At 36.2% G+C, this 16,573-nt stretch overlaps 1 protein-coding gene and 1 pseudogene across 6 annotated transcripts in view; one reads left to right on the plus strand and one right to left on the minus strand.

The window, feature by feature from the left end:
• The window catches only part of NLGN1 (neuroligin 1), an 895,563-nt gene that overhangs the window by 510,474 nt on the left and 368,516 nt on the right, over positions 1 to 16,573 (minus strand). The window lies entirely within an intron of this gene.
• On the plus strand, positions 4,152 to 4,762 carry LOC122444924 (annotated as a pseudogene).

A 16,573-nucleotide genomic window follows, 5' to 3' on the forward strand; every position in this document is an offset into this window, starting at 1 on the left:
AACCATAAGACTCTCTTATTCTTTCTAGATTTCATCTTTTCATTCTACTGCTTTCCAAAATAAATCACATCTGAATTCTAATAAATATTTAAAGAGGAACTAACACCACTTCTTTATAAACTCTCCCAAAAAAGATAAGAGAAGAGAATGCTTCAAGATTCTTGATGTGAAGCCAGCATTACTCTGATATCAAGATCAAACAAACAGACTACAAGAAAAGAAAATTATAGGAATATCCCTGATGAATGTAAATGCAAAACTCCTCAACAAAATTTTAGCAAACCAAATTCAACAATACATTAAAGAAATTACATACCAAGATTGAATGGGATTTATTCAAGGATTTATTGAACCATTCAAGAATGGTTCAATACTCACAAATTAATGTGACAACACCACATTAATAAAGTAAAAGATATAAGGCAAAGATCATCTAAATAGATATAGAAAAAATACTTGGAAAAAATAAGTATCTTTTCATGATTAAAAAAAAAAAACAAAAAAAACTTTTATCAAATTTTAAGGGGGAAGGTATCTCAGCCTAACAAGAGTTCTGTATAACAGACAAATGTATAGCTAAAATCATATTCAGTATTGAATTATTGAAGGCTTTTCCTCTAAGATCAGAAACCAGAAAAGGATGCTTACTTTCACCACTTTTTTCAACATAGTACTTGAAGTTTTATCCAGAATAATTAGCCAAGAAAAAGAAATAAAATATATCCATCAGATAAGAATAAGCAAAAACTATCTATTTGCAAATGACCTGATATCATATATAGAAACCTTTAAAGATTTCACCCAAAAAATTGTTAACATTAATAAACTATTTCAGTAAAGTTTCAGAAAACAAAATCAATATATAAAAATTAGTTGTGTTTCTATAGCAATGAAATATGAGAAAGAGAATTTATAAAACAATCTGATATATAACATCATCAAAAAATTAAAATTCTTAGTCATTTAACTAAGGCAAAATATTTATACACTAAAAATTATAAGACATTGATGGAAGAAATTGAAGAGGACCCAAATAAATGGAAAGATATTCCATGTTCATAAACTGAAAGAATTAAATATTTTTTAAAAAGCCCATACTACTTGAAGGGATCTACAGATTCAGTGCAATACCTATCAAGATTCTAGTGACATTTTTCACAGAAATAGAACAAAAAATTCTAAAATTTGTATGAAACCTCCAAGATTCCAAATAACCCAAACAATCTTGAGAAAGAATAACAAAGCTGGAGGTGTCACACTTACTGACTTCAAACTGTATTACAAAGCTATAGTAATTAAAACAGTATGCACTCACATAAAAAATAGATCACACATCAGTAAAACAGAATAAAGACTCCAGAAATAAATGTAAATGGTCAATTAATTTTCAACAATGGAGCCTAGAATATACAATAGAGAAAGGATAGTTTCCTCAACAAACAATGTTGGGAAAACTGGACAGCTACATGCAAAAGAATGAAATAACCCCCCATCTTACATCATATACAAAAACATAATAAATTAATAAAAACTCACAATGCATTGTGACTTGAAAACAAAACATCAAACATTAAACTCCTAGAAGAAAACATCTTTAGCACTGATCTTAACAATGATTTTTTTTAATCTGACACCAGAAGACAACAAAAGCAAAAATAAACAAGTGGGACTACATTAAACTGAAAAACTCTGCACAGAAAAGGAAACCATCAACAAAACCAAAGGCAACCTATCGAATGGGAAAAACAATTGTAAACCCCATATCCAATAGGAGGTTAATTTCCTAAAATGTACAAGGAACTCATTCAACTCTGTAGCATACAACAATAAAAACATTCAGAACATGAATAGACATTTTTCCAAAGAAGACCTACAAATGATAAACAGGTACATGAGAAGGTTCTCAGCATCAATAATCATCAGGTTAATGTAAATCAAAACCACAATTAGATATCACCTCACATCTCTTAAGATGTCTCTTATCAAAAAGACAAGAGATAACAAATGCTGGAGAGAATGTGGAGAACAGTGAACCCCTGTACACTGTCAGCAGGAATGCAAATGGGGACAGCCATTATGGAAGGAGTTATGGAGGTTTCAGAAGAAGTAAAAGTTGAAGTACCATATGATTTAGCAATCCCTCTTCTAAGTATACATCCAAAGGAAATGAAATCATTATCTCAAAGAGATATCTGTACTTCCATGTTCATAGCAGCATTATCCACAAATAACAAGGTATGGAAACAAACTAAGTGCCCATCGGCAGATGAATGGATAAAGAAAATGAAGTGTATATATTCACCGCCCCACCCTTTAGTTAGTGTGTTAGCCATTCAGTCATGCCTGACTCTTTGCGATCCCATGGACTGTAGCTCGCCAGGATCCTCCATCCATGGAATTATCCAGGCAAAAATACTGGAGTGGGTTGCCATTTCCTTCTCCAAGGGATCTTCCCAATCCAGGGATTGAACCCAGATCTCCTGCACTGCAGGCAGATTCTTTACCATCTGAGCCACCAGGGAAGCCCATATATACATACAATAGAATATTACTCAGCTTCAGAAAAGAAAGAAAGAGTCTGCTTTGTAGTAAAATGGATGAACCTGGGGGGCATTATGGTAAGTTAGTTAAGAAACCAGAAAGACAAATAGACAAATATTACATGGTGTCAATTAACACATGGAATGGTTAAAAGTCAAATGTATAGAAAAAATATAAAAATAAGTGGTAGGGACCTTATGAACCCTGGGAGTGGGAAAAATAGAGAAGGGTAAAAACTTTCAGTTATAAGATGAAGAAGATCTGAGGATCTAATGCACAACATGATAACTACAGCTATAGATGATAACACTCTACTGTATAACTGAAATTTCTAAGAGAGATTAAGTTAAATGTTCTTACCAAACATATGTGAGGAAAAATCAAATAATACAAATAGAATACTTTTCTTCCCGTTGTAAGTCTTGTCACTATTTCACAGAAGCACACTCTTGCACTCACACCTTGTGTGTTTTATCCCATAGCATTAATTCCTTAAAGTTTAGAGGTAGTTCTATACGCCTCAGCAAGACCTGATTGTGAAAATACTTTGATTCTTGGACATCACTCTATTTTAGGTCCATAAGTGAGATAAAGAATTTGAACCAGTAATTATTAAGATCCTATTATCCAAGTGGGTCTCACTGGGAAATCAACCAGTGAAGACAAGTCCTCTAATGCTGAAGTCCTAGGTAAGCCTAGTGGCTGAATGTGTGTTCCTGAGATGACCACGTGAGTTTCCAGTCTACTGCATGCCTGTCCCTGTTAATCACCTGTGATCCCCAGTGAAGCGGTTTTACTCTTTCTACTCCATACACTCAAGCCCACATGGGTTGACTCTCTTACCATGTGAGCTACAATCTGCTGGGGACACAAGTCTGTGCTCTTTCTCACCCGATGCAGTAAATGTCAAGGTTACACTGGATACTGTAGAAACACTTTTGAATCCAGTGATCAAATGGCCAGATTCATAGGGCAAGACACTAGAGCTGGAAAGGGACCTTGCTGAGTGACTATCAAATCCTCTCACTTCGCAGGTCCTCAACAAAACAAAAGTAGAGCGTGAAATGACTTGCTGGCCCCAGAGCTGGTCAAAAGCAGGGCTAGGTCAAGATTTCAGGTTTCTTACCTAGTTAGCTCCTTTAAAATAAGTCACAAGGCAATAACGGACAAGCAGGGAAATGGAAAAACTGAATGTGGAAGTATCAGATATAATATAGATCTTTTTAAAATAAACCACAAATTTATAGGCTTATCATAATTATATTACAACTAAAAGCCTTTAGGACTTACCTAACTAGTATTTTATTTAGAAGTCACTGAAATTAAACTTTAAGTAAAAATAAATATTTATAGAAACACCTTTAAATGGAAAAACCAGAAAAAATATTAAAAACAAGCCAAGAGATTAGGAAGAACGAAGATCATAGAATTTAAACAAAATAAGTAATGTAAGTTAAGAGGAACACCTTCCTCACAATGAATATGACTAGTAAACTAAATTGTTATGGGATAATTTAAGTGCGGACAAATTAAGTAGTCAACCTGACTTAAAAGAAGAGCAAGAGGCCTTGCAGATGCTGCCACCCCGGAGCCTCCCGTGCTATCTAGCCATGGTCAACCCCATCGTGTTCTTTGACATCACTGTCAACAGCGAGCCCTTGGACCATGTCTCTTTCAAGCTGTTTGCAGACAAAGTTCCAAAGACAGCAGGATGGTGACTTCACGCGCCATAATGGTGCTGGTGGCAAGTTCATCTATGGTGAGAAATTTGAAGATGGGTATTTCATCCTGAAGCATACAGGTCCTGGAATCTTGTCCATGGCAAATGCAGGCCCCAACACAAACAGTTCCCAGTTTTTCATCTGCTCTGCCAAGATTGAGTGGTTGGATGGCAAGCATGCGGTCTTTGGCAAGGTGAAAGAGGGCGTGAATACTGTGGAAGCCATGGAGCGCTTTGGGTCCAGGAATGGCAAGACCGGCAAGAAGACCACCATTGCTGACTGTGGACAAATCTAATAAATTTGACTTGTGTTTTACTTAACCACGAGACCATTCCTTCTGTAGCCCAGGAGAGCACCCCTTCACCTCCATCTGCTTGAAATATCCTATAATCTTTGTGCTCTTGCTACAGTTCTTCGGGTTCCATATTTTCCTTATCCCCCTCCAAGTTTAGCTGGATTGCAAAGTTAAATTTATGATTATGAAATAAAAACTAAACAATAAAAAAAAAAAAAGAGCAAGAGTAGCTAGGGCTAATGCACAGCCAAATAGGCCAATGAAATAGTGAAATGTTCTGTTGTTCAGTCACCAGTTGTGTCTGACTCTTTGTGACCTCATGGACTGCAGCATGCCAGGCCTCCTTGTCCCACACCATCTCCCAGAGTTTACCCAAGTTCATGTTCATTGCAGAGGTGATGCCATCCAGCCATCTCATCTTCTGAAGCCCTCTTCTCCTTCTGCCATTGATCTTTCCCAGCATCAGGGACTTTTCCAACGAGTTGTCATGTGGATTAGATGACCAAAATACTGGTGCTTCACCTTTAGCATCAGTCCTTCCAGTGAATATTCAGGGTTGATCTCCCTTAAGATTGACTGGTTTGATCTCCTTGCTGTTCAAGGAACTTTCAGGAGTGTTCTCCAGCACCACAGATGGAAGACATCAATTCTTGGCCGTTCTGACTTTTTCGTGGTCCAGAAAATGCTCTGTACAGGTCAGCAAATTACTGGTTGTCCAGAAACCCCTACTCTATAGCACCTCAGATGCTTTAGCTCTAGCCCCTTCCCCAGATGTCCTCAGTGTAGCAGATTTAATAAATCTACTAAAGGATCGATGCCTGGCACAGCAGGGGGCTCCCAGCACCAAGAGACATCGCTATATAGGCTGAGAGTCTTTCCGACTAGACAATTTATATTTTAAATATTACCTCTGGACTAACCTGAAAGACATTTCTAAACCCAGAAGCCTATGACTCTAAAGTATATTTCCTAAAATATATAGTAATACTTTTTGGTATTGTGAATGTGTTTAGATAGATATGCATGTATGTGTATGTTTAGTTGTTGTTTGCTGTTTAGTTGCTAAGTTATGTCCAACTCTGCAATCCCGTGGCCCGTAGCCCACCAGGCTCCTCTATCCATGGGGATCTCCAGACAAGAATAGAGTAGTGGGTTGCCATTTCCTTCACCATGGGATCTTCCAGGACCAGAGATCGAACTAGCGTCTCCTGCATTGGCAGGCAGATTCTTTACCATAAGCCTCCAAGAAGTCTGTATATATAGGATTAGAGACAGACAAACACACACCCACACTGACTTCAAATACTGACTCCTTCATGTGCCAATTGTGTAACTTGGGACATGTTTTTTAACTTCATATATTCTTAGCAGCCCAATGCCAATCCTCCTTAAATATTGTTGTAATAATTAAGGTACCTAGGAAATGGCTTAACATAGAGAAGTTTGGTTAAATTTTTGCTTGTCTTTCACCTCTCTCCTATCCATTGACTCAAAACAAACTCTTAATATGCACACACATACACACACACACACACTTCCTATCATAACATGTTCTAAATAAAAAGGACTTAGAATTAGGTCATTCCCACTCAGTCATCGACCAGCTATGAGACTTTTGCAATGTTCTTATGCTCTGTATTACTCAAGCATCTTTAAATATCAAGTTGGAAAATGCCAACAGAACAGAATAGAATCCAGTAAGACTATGTTAAAGTACTTCTTCACCCAAGAACAATTTCCCTGTTATCTACACATAGCTCCATATTTTGACAATGACAATATGGCAGAAATAGCTTTCTGGATGATCTTGTGTCTAACAAATAATGGATTTTCATATATTTTTAACAGTTAGGCTAAGCCAAGCAGTGCAGCATACTGATTGAAGTAGAGGTTCTAGAACTCAGCTACCTAGTTCAAATCCTGCCTTGGCTAATTACAAGTTCTGTGATCTTAATTTCTCTATTTCTTCATATCTTGGTTTGTAAAATAAGGACATTAATAATGACAGCTACCTATGAAGTTGTTATAACTACTAGTCAAAAATATCAAATTGCTTATTTGATACAATGTAAATAGTGAAAGTCACTCAGTCGTGTCTGACTCTTGTGACCGCCATGGACTGTAGCCCGCCAGGTTCCTCTGTCCATGGGATTCTCCAGGCAAGAATACTGGAGTGAGTGGCCTTTTCCTTCTCCAGGGGATCTTCCCGATCTAGGAATAGAACCCATGTCTCCTTTTTTGCAGGCAGATTCAATAGGCAACCAAAATACTAGCTATTGTAGTGAAGTAGGTGGTATTATCTTTAGTTAATAGTTTAGGAAACAGAAATTAGTGAACTTGTTCAAGAAAACTGATACTATGTTAACTACTCCACATGGTTGATCACACTGACACCTCAGAACTATCCCAAATCCCAGGATTATTATTATTCTCTTAACAGGTGAGTTGGAGAGGGAGTCTAGGGAATAGAAAACTAACAAATTAGCCCAGTATCTTTTTCTGTAAACAGGGAGCTAGGATGTGGAGCCAGATCTGTATTATTCTGAAATTCATACCATCAGGACTATTCTGTGCCCTCACAGAATATCACAAAAATGTTTTAAAAATTGCATTCAGGGAGATCAATAGAATAGCAGTTAAAATCCAAGAGAATCTCAATGAGATGGATATATATGTATGTGAAATCTGAGACTCCCTTCTCACTCTGCTTCTAACCTATTACACGGTATAGACGCATCGAAATGATGAAGAAAACAGTAAATGAAACAATTACAAATGTGGTAGGAGGAAAGAGAAACAAGACTGTATACAGAGGATTAAAAAAATAAAGACGTGTGAGTACTGTGATCCGCAGAAGGAAGGAGTCCCATTCTAACAGAGACATTGAGTATGCAGGAAACTAGCTTTATACAAGCAAGGTAGCCTGGAAGAAGTCAGGAAGCATGATCTATTTAGATGGAGAACATCACATTTGAACCAAATCTGTTACTTTTGTCTCAGGGCTATGGACCCCACAGGCACGTTAGAGCCTAGATGATGAAGCCATGAGCAATTGCTCTCACAGTACCCAAAGGCCTTATAGGCATGAGACGGTTCACCTGCCAGGATCTTAGTCAAAGAGCCCAAATTAGTAACAAAAGAACCAGGTTCTAGGTTGAATTCCACCATTTAATCTATGTGACATTGTTCAAGTTATTTCACATCTCTAAACCTCCCTTGCTTTAGCTGTAGAAAGGAAAAGACAATGCCTTCTATCCATCTCAGGAGATTATTGTAGAATCAAATAAGATGATGTTTATGAACATATTGCAAAAGGCTTTTCTCATGTAACATAGGAACCTTGTATTATGTAATTATTAGTAAGTGAAGCGTAAATCGTGGGGATTACCAATTGCAACGGTCACAGTTATGACACAAAGAACTGGCTGCATCACATATTCAAAAGAAAAGTATCTGTATGATCTTAAAGAAAAAATCCATATATACTTAAGACAATTATTAAAATTAAAATCCACTTGCATCCTTACATGTCTATAAAGAACAAGTTTTGGAATCAAATTTCCTGTTGCTGCATTCTGGCTCCACTGTCCTACCTATTGTCAGACTTTAAGCAAGTTACTTGAAAACCCTGGCCCTTGATTAATCCATCTGTTCATTGGGAATAGAAATATTATGAAGCTCATATATTAAACATGGTAATAGGGCTTCCCTGGTGGTCCACTGGTTAAAAATCTGCCTTGCAATGCAAGGGACATCAGTTCAATCCCTGGTTCAGGAAGATCCCACATGCTGCAGGGCAACTGAGCCCATGGGCCACAAGTAACGAGCCTGCCCTCTAGACACCGCAGGCAGCAACTACTGAGCCCAACAGGCCACAACTGCCGAAGCCTGCGCAATGTGCCCTACAGCCCACGTTCTGCGGCAAGAGAAGCCGCCACAGTGGGAAGCCTGTGCACAAATGGAGGGTGGCCCCCCACTCGCTGCAACTAGAGAAAGCCCATGTACAGCAACGAAGACCCAGCTTGGCCAAAAATAAATAAATATATATATATATTTTAAGTGGTAATATATCTGGAACTTTTAAGCCAGTCTCTGGTACATTTTTAAGGACACACTAAATATTAAGAATTATTATTAAAACAGTAATTGAAACATTAAAAAACTAGATTAATTGATATTAGGGCAACTGCACAAGAAAATAAAATAGGTATTTTATGGTGTCCTTATAGAAGTAAACATTCCATGTGTATTTAATAAACTCATTACCCTGTTGATATCGAGCCATTATAGATTTGAAAATGATTACCAGCAAATGAAAATTTAAAAAAAAAAAACTTTCTTTTTTTGTCATTTTTGGCAAAATGTCAGGTCTGAATTTGCAGCATTATAAAAAAATACAGAAAATTTAAAAGCAAAATGTCATAACAATTCTTTATTTCCATTGTAATAATAACCATCAAGAAGAGAGTTGACAGGTTTGAGACAAGCTAGCATTTCTCATATTTTACCCAGTTAAGATGCCAAAAAAATTTTTGCAGTAAGGTTAAGAATGATATTCAGGATGAGATTATGCTTTTAAATGATTTGAACATTAAAATATTCTTGTTCATTCCATTATCATCTCAGACATTCTAGCTTTATTTTATAATGTGTAACATTTTTTAAAAGGTGAAATCACACCATAATAAGCAGTTGCTTAAGGGTAACCCCACTCAGAGTGAGCCTTTAAGACGCTCAGTTTAAGAATATCTATAATAGGAAGCATGACCAGTGAAAACTTGTATTCTATTTTGTGCATGAACTGTGTTTTGGGGAAACCCATGAGCAAAATTAAGGCATTTGATCTTCAAAATACAAACATGCCATCTTAAAAGAGGCTTATCTCTCAAGTATTTAATAGTTACTGGATTACAAGAATCAATGTGGGATAAGAGGCCCTATGCTTTATTGATTTCTCCTTCCACACATTTTCATTCTACCCTTTAAGCCATTAAAATGCCATAAATCAAGCTACTTTTTGCAAGATAGTTCAAAATAATAATACTTATCAAAGATGGCATATTTAATACTTATATTTTGCTACTGGCAATCAAGAATGCCTTTGAAGAAAAAAAAACGTGCCCATATAAATGCTTTTACATTTAATCTCCAGTATTTTTACAATAAAAACAGAAAGCACATTTTTTTCAAATATGGAAATCACATTTGATTTTGTGAAATATTTCATATTTAGATAAACAGCCATGTCACGAATATCACAGAATTTTTATTTTAATATAGAAAACTGGATACAATTGTATTAAAATGTAAAGCAATAAAAAATATGTACTTGACTTCAGGCAAGAGATGTATTTCGAAACTTTGCACATGAATCAATGTTTGTAAGTTTTAGATACACTAAGAGAGGTTGCAGCGTTCCTGTGGTGAATTATTTGGATAAATAAATCCTGTTTACAAGAGAATAATCACTCCAATGTGTGTTTTTTAAGTTATCATCACTATGTATTTCCCCTCTGAATAGGATTACATCTGTGTTTGGGTTCCCCAGGTGGCTCAGTGGGTAAAGAATCCGCCTGCAATGTAGGAGACACAGGAGATGTAGGTTTGATCCCTCGGTCGGGAAGATCCCCTGGAGGAGGGCAGTGGCTACCCACTTCAGTACTCTTTCATGGAGAATCCCATGGACAGAGGAGCCTGGAGGGCTACAGTCCATGGGGTTTCAAAGAGTCAGACATGACTGAAGTGACTGAGCACACACATCTGTATTTATCTAGTATCAAAACCCGGCTTTTCTTGGCTATGGTAAGAAACACTATCGAATGTTTTAATTGCATAGAATTAGAGTTCATTTACCCTTTGTGATTCACCTGAAGATTACTTTTCATTGAGAGCAAATGAATTTCAACATGATTTTGTTGAAATGGAGTAGAAATCTGTAGGCAACTAAATTGTTCCAGACATTCCTGATTAAGCAGATGGACAATGAAAAACCTCACAAGAGAGCAAGAACATAAAAAGACTAAAATGGTTCATCTTCTTAAAAAAGGAAGAAAGGAAACTGAATAGATAGATTCAGGATAATTTCAATGCACAATTCACACTTGGAAAACTTCCCCACATTGCCCTTTTTCTGCATTTGAACTTATCTTTCAGAATTAATGCCTATAAAAAATCAATACAGTTCAGTTCTCCAGACACTGCTTCTCCAACACGTTTGCATGAAAACACCTAAGGAGTTTATTAAAAATGACAATTCTTACCTCCCCTTTCTCCTGAGACTGGTCATGGTTCAGCCAAGAATCCAACAATTTAATGATGACTGAGGTCCATGGGCTAAAATTTGAGGAAAACTTGTGTTCTAGATTATTTTCCTATTTGGGGAATCTTGACTCTTTTTTTCTGTTTTGACCCTCAACTGGAGTAAATGAAAAGTTGTTCATATATATATTAAAACTGACCACACTGTGTACATGCTTGGCTAGGACACATATCAGCTGGAAATGCCTGTGTGACTGTAAACTCAACGCTAACAATACCTTCTCTCTGAGAAGACAATGCCCAGAAGAAACAAAGTTGCCCACTCCAAATAAAGTTGTGTTTTGTGGGAATATTTAAATAGATAGAAGGTAAATCTATCATATATGTAGATAAAAGCAATGCAAAAATATATGTGCCATTAAACATACTAAGTAGCTCTATTCCTTTGCCTTCATATTTATAAATCTACTAAAGAAATAATCTTTATCTCAAAGTATTTCACACCATACTTGTGTGAATAAATAAAATTTATTTGATTCTGACAAAATTTTTGATTCTTCGGGGTTCAGCTATCAGCAAGGATATCTATTTTACTATGGCACATAATGGAAGGAAAAAGGCTATGTAGGAAATCCTAAATTGGGAAAGGTCATTTTTAGACAATGAAACCAGTGTGAAGCAGTTCAGAACTTTCTTTTTTAGAATAATTAAGGAGTCTAACATAAGGAAGATGTGAAAATTGTCAAGAAATATCCAAGGGGGATAAACATCAAAAAGTGAGAGAAATTTACTCCCTAGAACATAATGAAATAAACAGAAGTATAAAAATGCAATAGGAACAGAGTACAGTGATCCAAGGTTGGTAGCACCATCTGTGGCCTGGGAAATGAGGAATTCTTGGCCTCTGTCTAGGGCAGGAGCCAGGGAAGCAAAGGGACTATTATTGTCTTAAGAACTAAAGTCTTATTCTCTTTGTCTACAGACTGTGGATATCTATGTCTCTCTCCCTGTTTATGTGTGTGTCTATCTTTGTGTGCATGGAAAGTTTATCTGCTTCTGTCTGTGTTATTTCTTTGTGCATGAGCACATGAGTTTTTCTGTCTAGTTAAACATGGGTTTCATTCTTCTGGAGTTACATGTTGCTCACTTTGCTTTATGTCTAAATGTCTCTGAATGTATGAGACTCTGGCCAATTATGTCTTGCTGTTTATTTGCATGCTTCACTCTGCCTCGTGCATCTCTCTGACCAGGCACCTGCTTTTTACCTATCTGTCATATGTATTTCTCTGTGTCTCCATTTATGAGTCTCTCTTGCTGCTTTTGAATGTCTTTGACACTCTGTGTCCCATTCTGTGTGTATGTTTTGTGTCTTTTCCTCTGTGAGCCTCCCCGCTGCATCTCACTGTATCTCCATAGTGGCTGTCTGAGTTTGTTTTAGATGGCATGCATATCTCGTTCTGCATTTTCCCCTCATGTATCTCCCTTTCTCTCTCTTTTTGTGCCTGTGGGTATGGTTTGTTTGCGAGTGTGTGTCTTTCTTTTGCTCCCATTTTTGTGTGCATCACTGAGTGGTTATCTCATTGTGTCCACTTTTCTCTGTCTCTCTGTTCAGCATGCCTGTCGGCAGAGTAGGCAGACAAGAGAAGCTCCCATGATACACACCCTCTCTCAGACCCAGTCTGTCAGTGAAAAGACTTAAGGAAATTATTTAGCCTTTTACTGCCTCTAAACAGAGCTACAGCTAACATATTCCATAGAGAGATGTTAATATTCATCTTCCTTACCTTTTCTAATACATCTGTTGACACTGAAGTTTTATACTTAGAATATCTATTCTGTGATCTAAATATCATTAAGCCCTATTTCCTCAAGAAGAAATCCATGTATAAAAGCAACTTTTTGTAAGATTGGTGTGAAAATTACAGATGTAAACATGTATAAAAGCAACTTTTTGGATTGGTGTGAAAATTACAGATGTAAACTTCTTAGCACACTACCTGCTACATAGTTGGTGCTCCATAAATTCTATTGCTACTTTCAGAGCATAAATTTTTGTTGAAAAGTTAAATTCCTCTAAGGAAAACTGCTATGGAATCAAATACTTTAAAGAGAAATTATGTCACACAATGTCTCTACTTTTTAAAAAACACAGAAGAACATTATAAAAGGGACCTTGTCAAAGAAATATTATGACAACTTTTTGGATGGAAAATATATTAGAAAACAGATTTCCATACTTCCAGTGATCCATGGGATTAATCAAGTAGCTCTAGATTATGCACATCCTTAGCTCAATTAAAATACAACCCAAATGACATCTAAAGCATGAGATAACCAATTGCATCCTGTTCGTGTGGAGCAGGTGAGGTCATTGGGCATAGGGAGACTGACTCAGTAACTTGCCCTAAGTTACAGGCCACAGTAAAAAAAAATGTGCTACCAAGACCCATTTCCTTCAGGTTTATACTCCATGACATTTATAATGCATTTTTCTGTATCTACTATGAATTTCAATTTTTTTTATTTATTGTATTCTGTAAATAGATATCCATTCACAAAGTTGAAAAATCAATCAATAAATATCTAAGTACATCGAAAATCCATGGTCCCATCTCATCTACCCCTAACTCCCTGCTCCTTCCTTTTATGTCCAGTCCTGTAGATAACTACTCTTTGGTTTTGTGTGTGTCGTTTCTGTATTCTTCATGCAAATTCAAGAAAATTATTTCTACAGACATGAATAATTATAAACTATATGTATTTTTACTATTTTTCACATAAAGGATAATATTCTAAATTAACTGTTTTGCTCCTTGCTCTTTTTACTTAATGATATATCTGAGAGATTTTTCTGTATTCGTAAATATAAAACTTCCTCATCTTTTTTTTTTTTTAATTTTTAATACTGGATAGTGATTTCAGGTTTTTTAAAAAAGAAATCTAATTAATTGTGAATACGTAAATCAAAAGGGGAAACCGAAGTGTGGTAACAAGATATAACACTATGGTTTGAGAAATTCCTATAACAATTTTCATTCATGGGTGGTAAGGAACAAGGCAAATGAAAGGAATGAGCTGAGCTTGGAGCACACGATAAAAGTTGCCAAGTCATACCTGTTCCCTTTTCTGTTCTCCAGGGGCTGTCTGAGGCATGGTGAAATACTTACAGTTATTTTACTATTTATTCCCCAAAGCAAAAGTCCATAAAATGTGAACTTTGATAAAATAGGAGCTGTTAGAAGGAACTGAACTTTTTGAAAATATGCAGTGCTCAGAACTACAATAGTGAGTTATCAGTTTACCAAGACATACACAAAGTTTTTTCAGTTTTGTACAATAAATTTTTAATGATTTCATAGTAAAACAAAGTTGCTGAGATTTGTCTTTAATTCCATTACCTTTACTACGTTACAGCTAATTTGGTTATCTATGTATTATGAGGGAATTAGCATTGGAATGACTATGAGCCTGTCAGGAACTTTGCTAGATGTTGTATGTACTTTATCCTACTTAGCATTTTCAGAGACCTATCTTCCCTAATTGTCACAAGGTTACACAACAAGATGCATGTCTGATTTGACTTACTCTTCTCTATCCATCCACAATTTACAGTAGACAAATATGACTAAAAGCTTGGAAAATTCTCCAACAGTAGGATTGCTTTTGTGGGGCTCACAGGACCCGCTGTAATAACAGTAACTAAGGGAGCAAGTGGAAGCAGGTTCATCCACTGTCTTGAGTATTGCCCAGTGAGATCTCAGCCTCCCCTTAAATCTCAGATCAAGTGAAGCATAATCAAATAAAATTGCCAGAAGTTATTTTTCCATGACTGAGGCACATAACACAGCCCACGTTTGAGCTATATAACTCTATTAAGAGCATGGGATGCTAAATCTACTTTACATTTAAAAGGGACTTCATCTTTTTTAAACATATATCGCTTCACTGTGTTCTCCTAATCACCTTGTACATCAAGGGCTGATGTTCTTGTTTTAAAATACATCCATCTTATACATATAATCACAGAAACATTGTAAGTTAACTCCACCTGTCCAAAATCCCATCACTAAGTAGTGATGGCAACTATATTACCCATGTTTGATCCAATACCTTTCATGGAGATCAATCTAAACCATCTTCAGATTCAGAAATGACCAACTGCCCATGATAACAACATAATCATTGTCATTCCAAAAATGAAATGATAAAAAAAATGGCAACTAAAACATCCATCAAATCCATCCATCCATTAGCAGTGAACCAATTCAGTCTTAGGCATTTGTTAAAATAAATTAGATAGATCCATATGTTCTGATATTAAAATTATGTAACACATGATTAAGAAGAAAAGGTACATTTCAGAACAAAATGAACAGCATCACCTCATTTGTACAGAAAAAGAATTAAACTTACACATATTTATATGTACACAGAGATTCCCTGGAAGGATAACTAGAAACTGTTATACATTGTTTTCACTAGGGAGAAACTGGGCTTCCCTGGTAGCTCAGCTGGTAAAGAATCTGCCTGCAATGCAGGAGACCCCAGTTCGATTCCTAGGTCTGGAAGCTCCCCTGGAGAAGAGATAGGCTACCCACTCCAGTATTCTAGGCTTCCCTTGGGGCCTCCGTGGGTAAAAAATATGTCTACAACGTGGGAGACCAGGTTCAATCCCTGGGTTGGGAAAATCCCCTGGAGGAGGGCATGGCAACCCAATTCAGTATTCTTGCCTGGAGAATCCCCATGGGGAAATAAGCCTGGTGTGCTACAGTCCATGGGGTCTCAAAGAATCGTACATTACTGAGCGACTAAGAACAACAGAATAGGGAGTAAGTACACCATGTGATATGGGGAAATAGGTTAAATGTTTACTTTTTCACTTACACTCATCTCAATATTCCATTTTTATCATAAATATATATATGTACTTATCATTCAAAATATCATATGGTCATAATTTTTAACTGCTGTTACACTTGAGACAAATCAAATAAATACTCTAGGCATACCCTGAAATGTTTGCTTTCCTTAGATTACTTCTTGCTCTATGATGCTTGGACTTTATTTGTACCAAAATCTGTATTGACTCTTTGAATAAATGTTTGATTTCTCCAATTAATTATAATGTTGGAGAGGAGTTTAAACTACACAGGGATAAATGTGTTCAATTTTCATGTCATCAATAAAATGGCCACTCAGAATGACATTCTGGTTAGATGAACGAGACACACACTATTATCTTGATTACCACTGCACACGACATTGAAGGTACAGATGGGCAACTTAAAAGTATGTTTAAGAAACATTCTCTGAACCTTTAAAGTCTTCTAGTTATTTGAACTCACCATAGCAATTATTTCAGCAATAAACTACTGAATCTGATTTGAGACTGATATTTAGGACATAAATATAACATTTGAACCCATTTATGATCCCAATAAGCACACACACACACACACACGTATGCATGTATTTCTATATCATACAGAGAGAAACATGTAAGAGTTGTTTTTATACTGTTAAACATATAAACCAAGTGCCAGCACTAGCAACTGTAGACTAATACCTTCCTTAACTCATATTATCATGTAGGGAAGTTAGAAGCATTGCAGCATGAATTAAGGACGAAGTGTCAACCTTAAGATTAAATAAGGACTTTTCAAAGAACAAATGATATATTCCATGGACAGCTGTCTAGAAAATGTGCAGCTTTTTATGCATACAATTTTTAAAGTCTGTTCATGTATTTTTTAATTCC

This window comes from Cervus canadensis, chromosome 7 (assembly GCF_019320065.1).
Source record: "Cervus canadensis isolate Bull #8, Minnesota chromosome 7, ASM1932006v1, whole genome shotgun sequence".
NCBI lineage: Eukaryota > Metazoa > Chordata > Mammalia > Artiodactyla > Cervidae > Cervus > Cervus canadensis.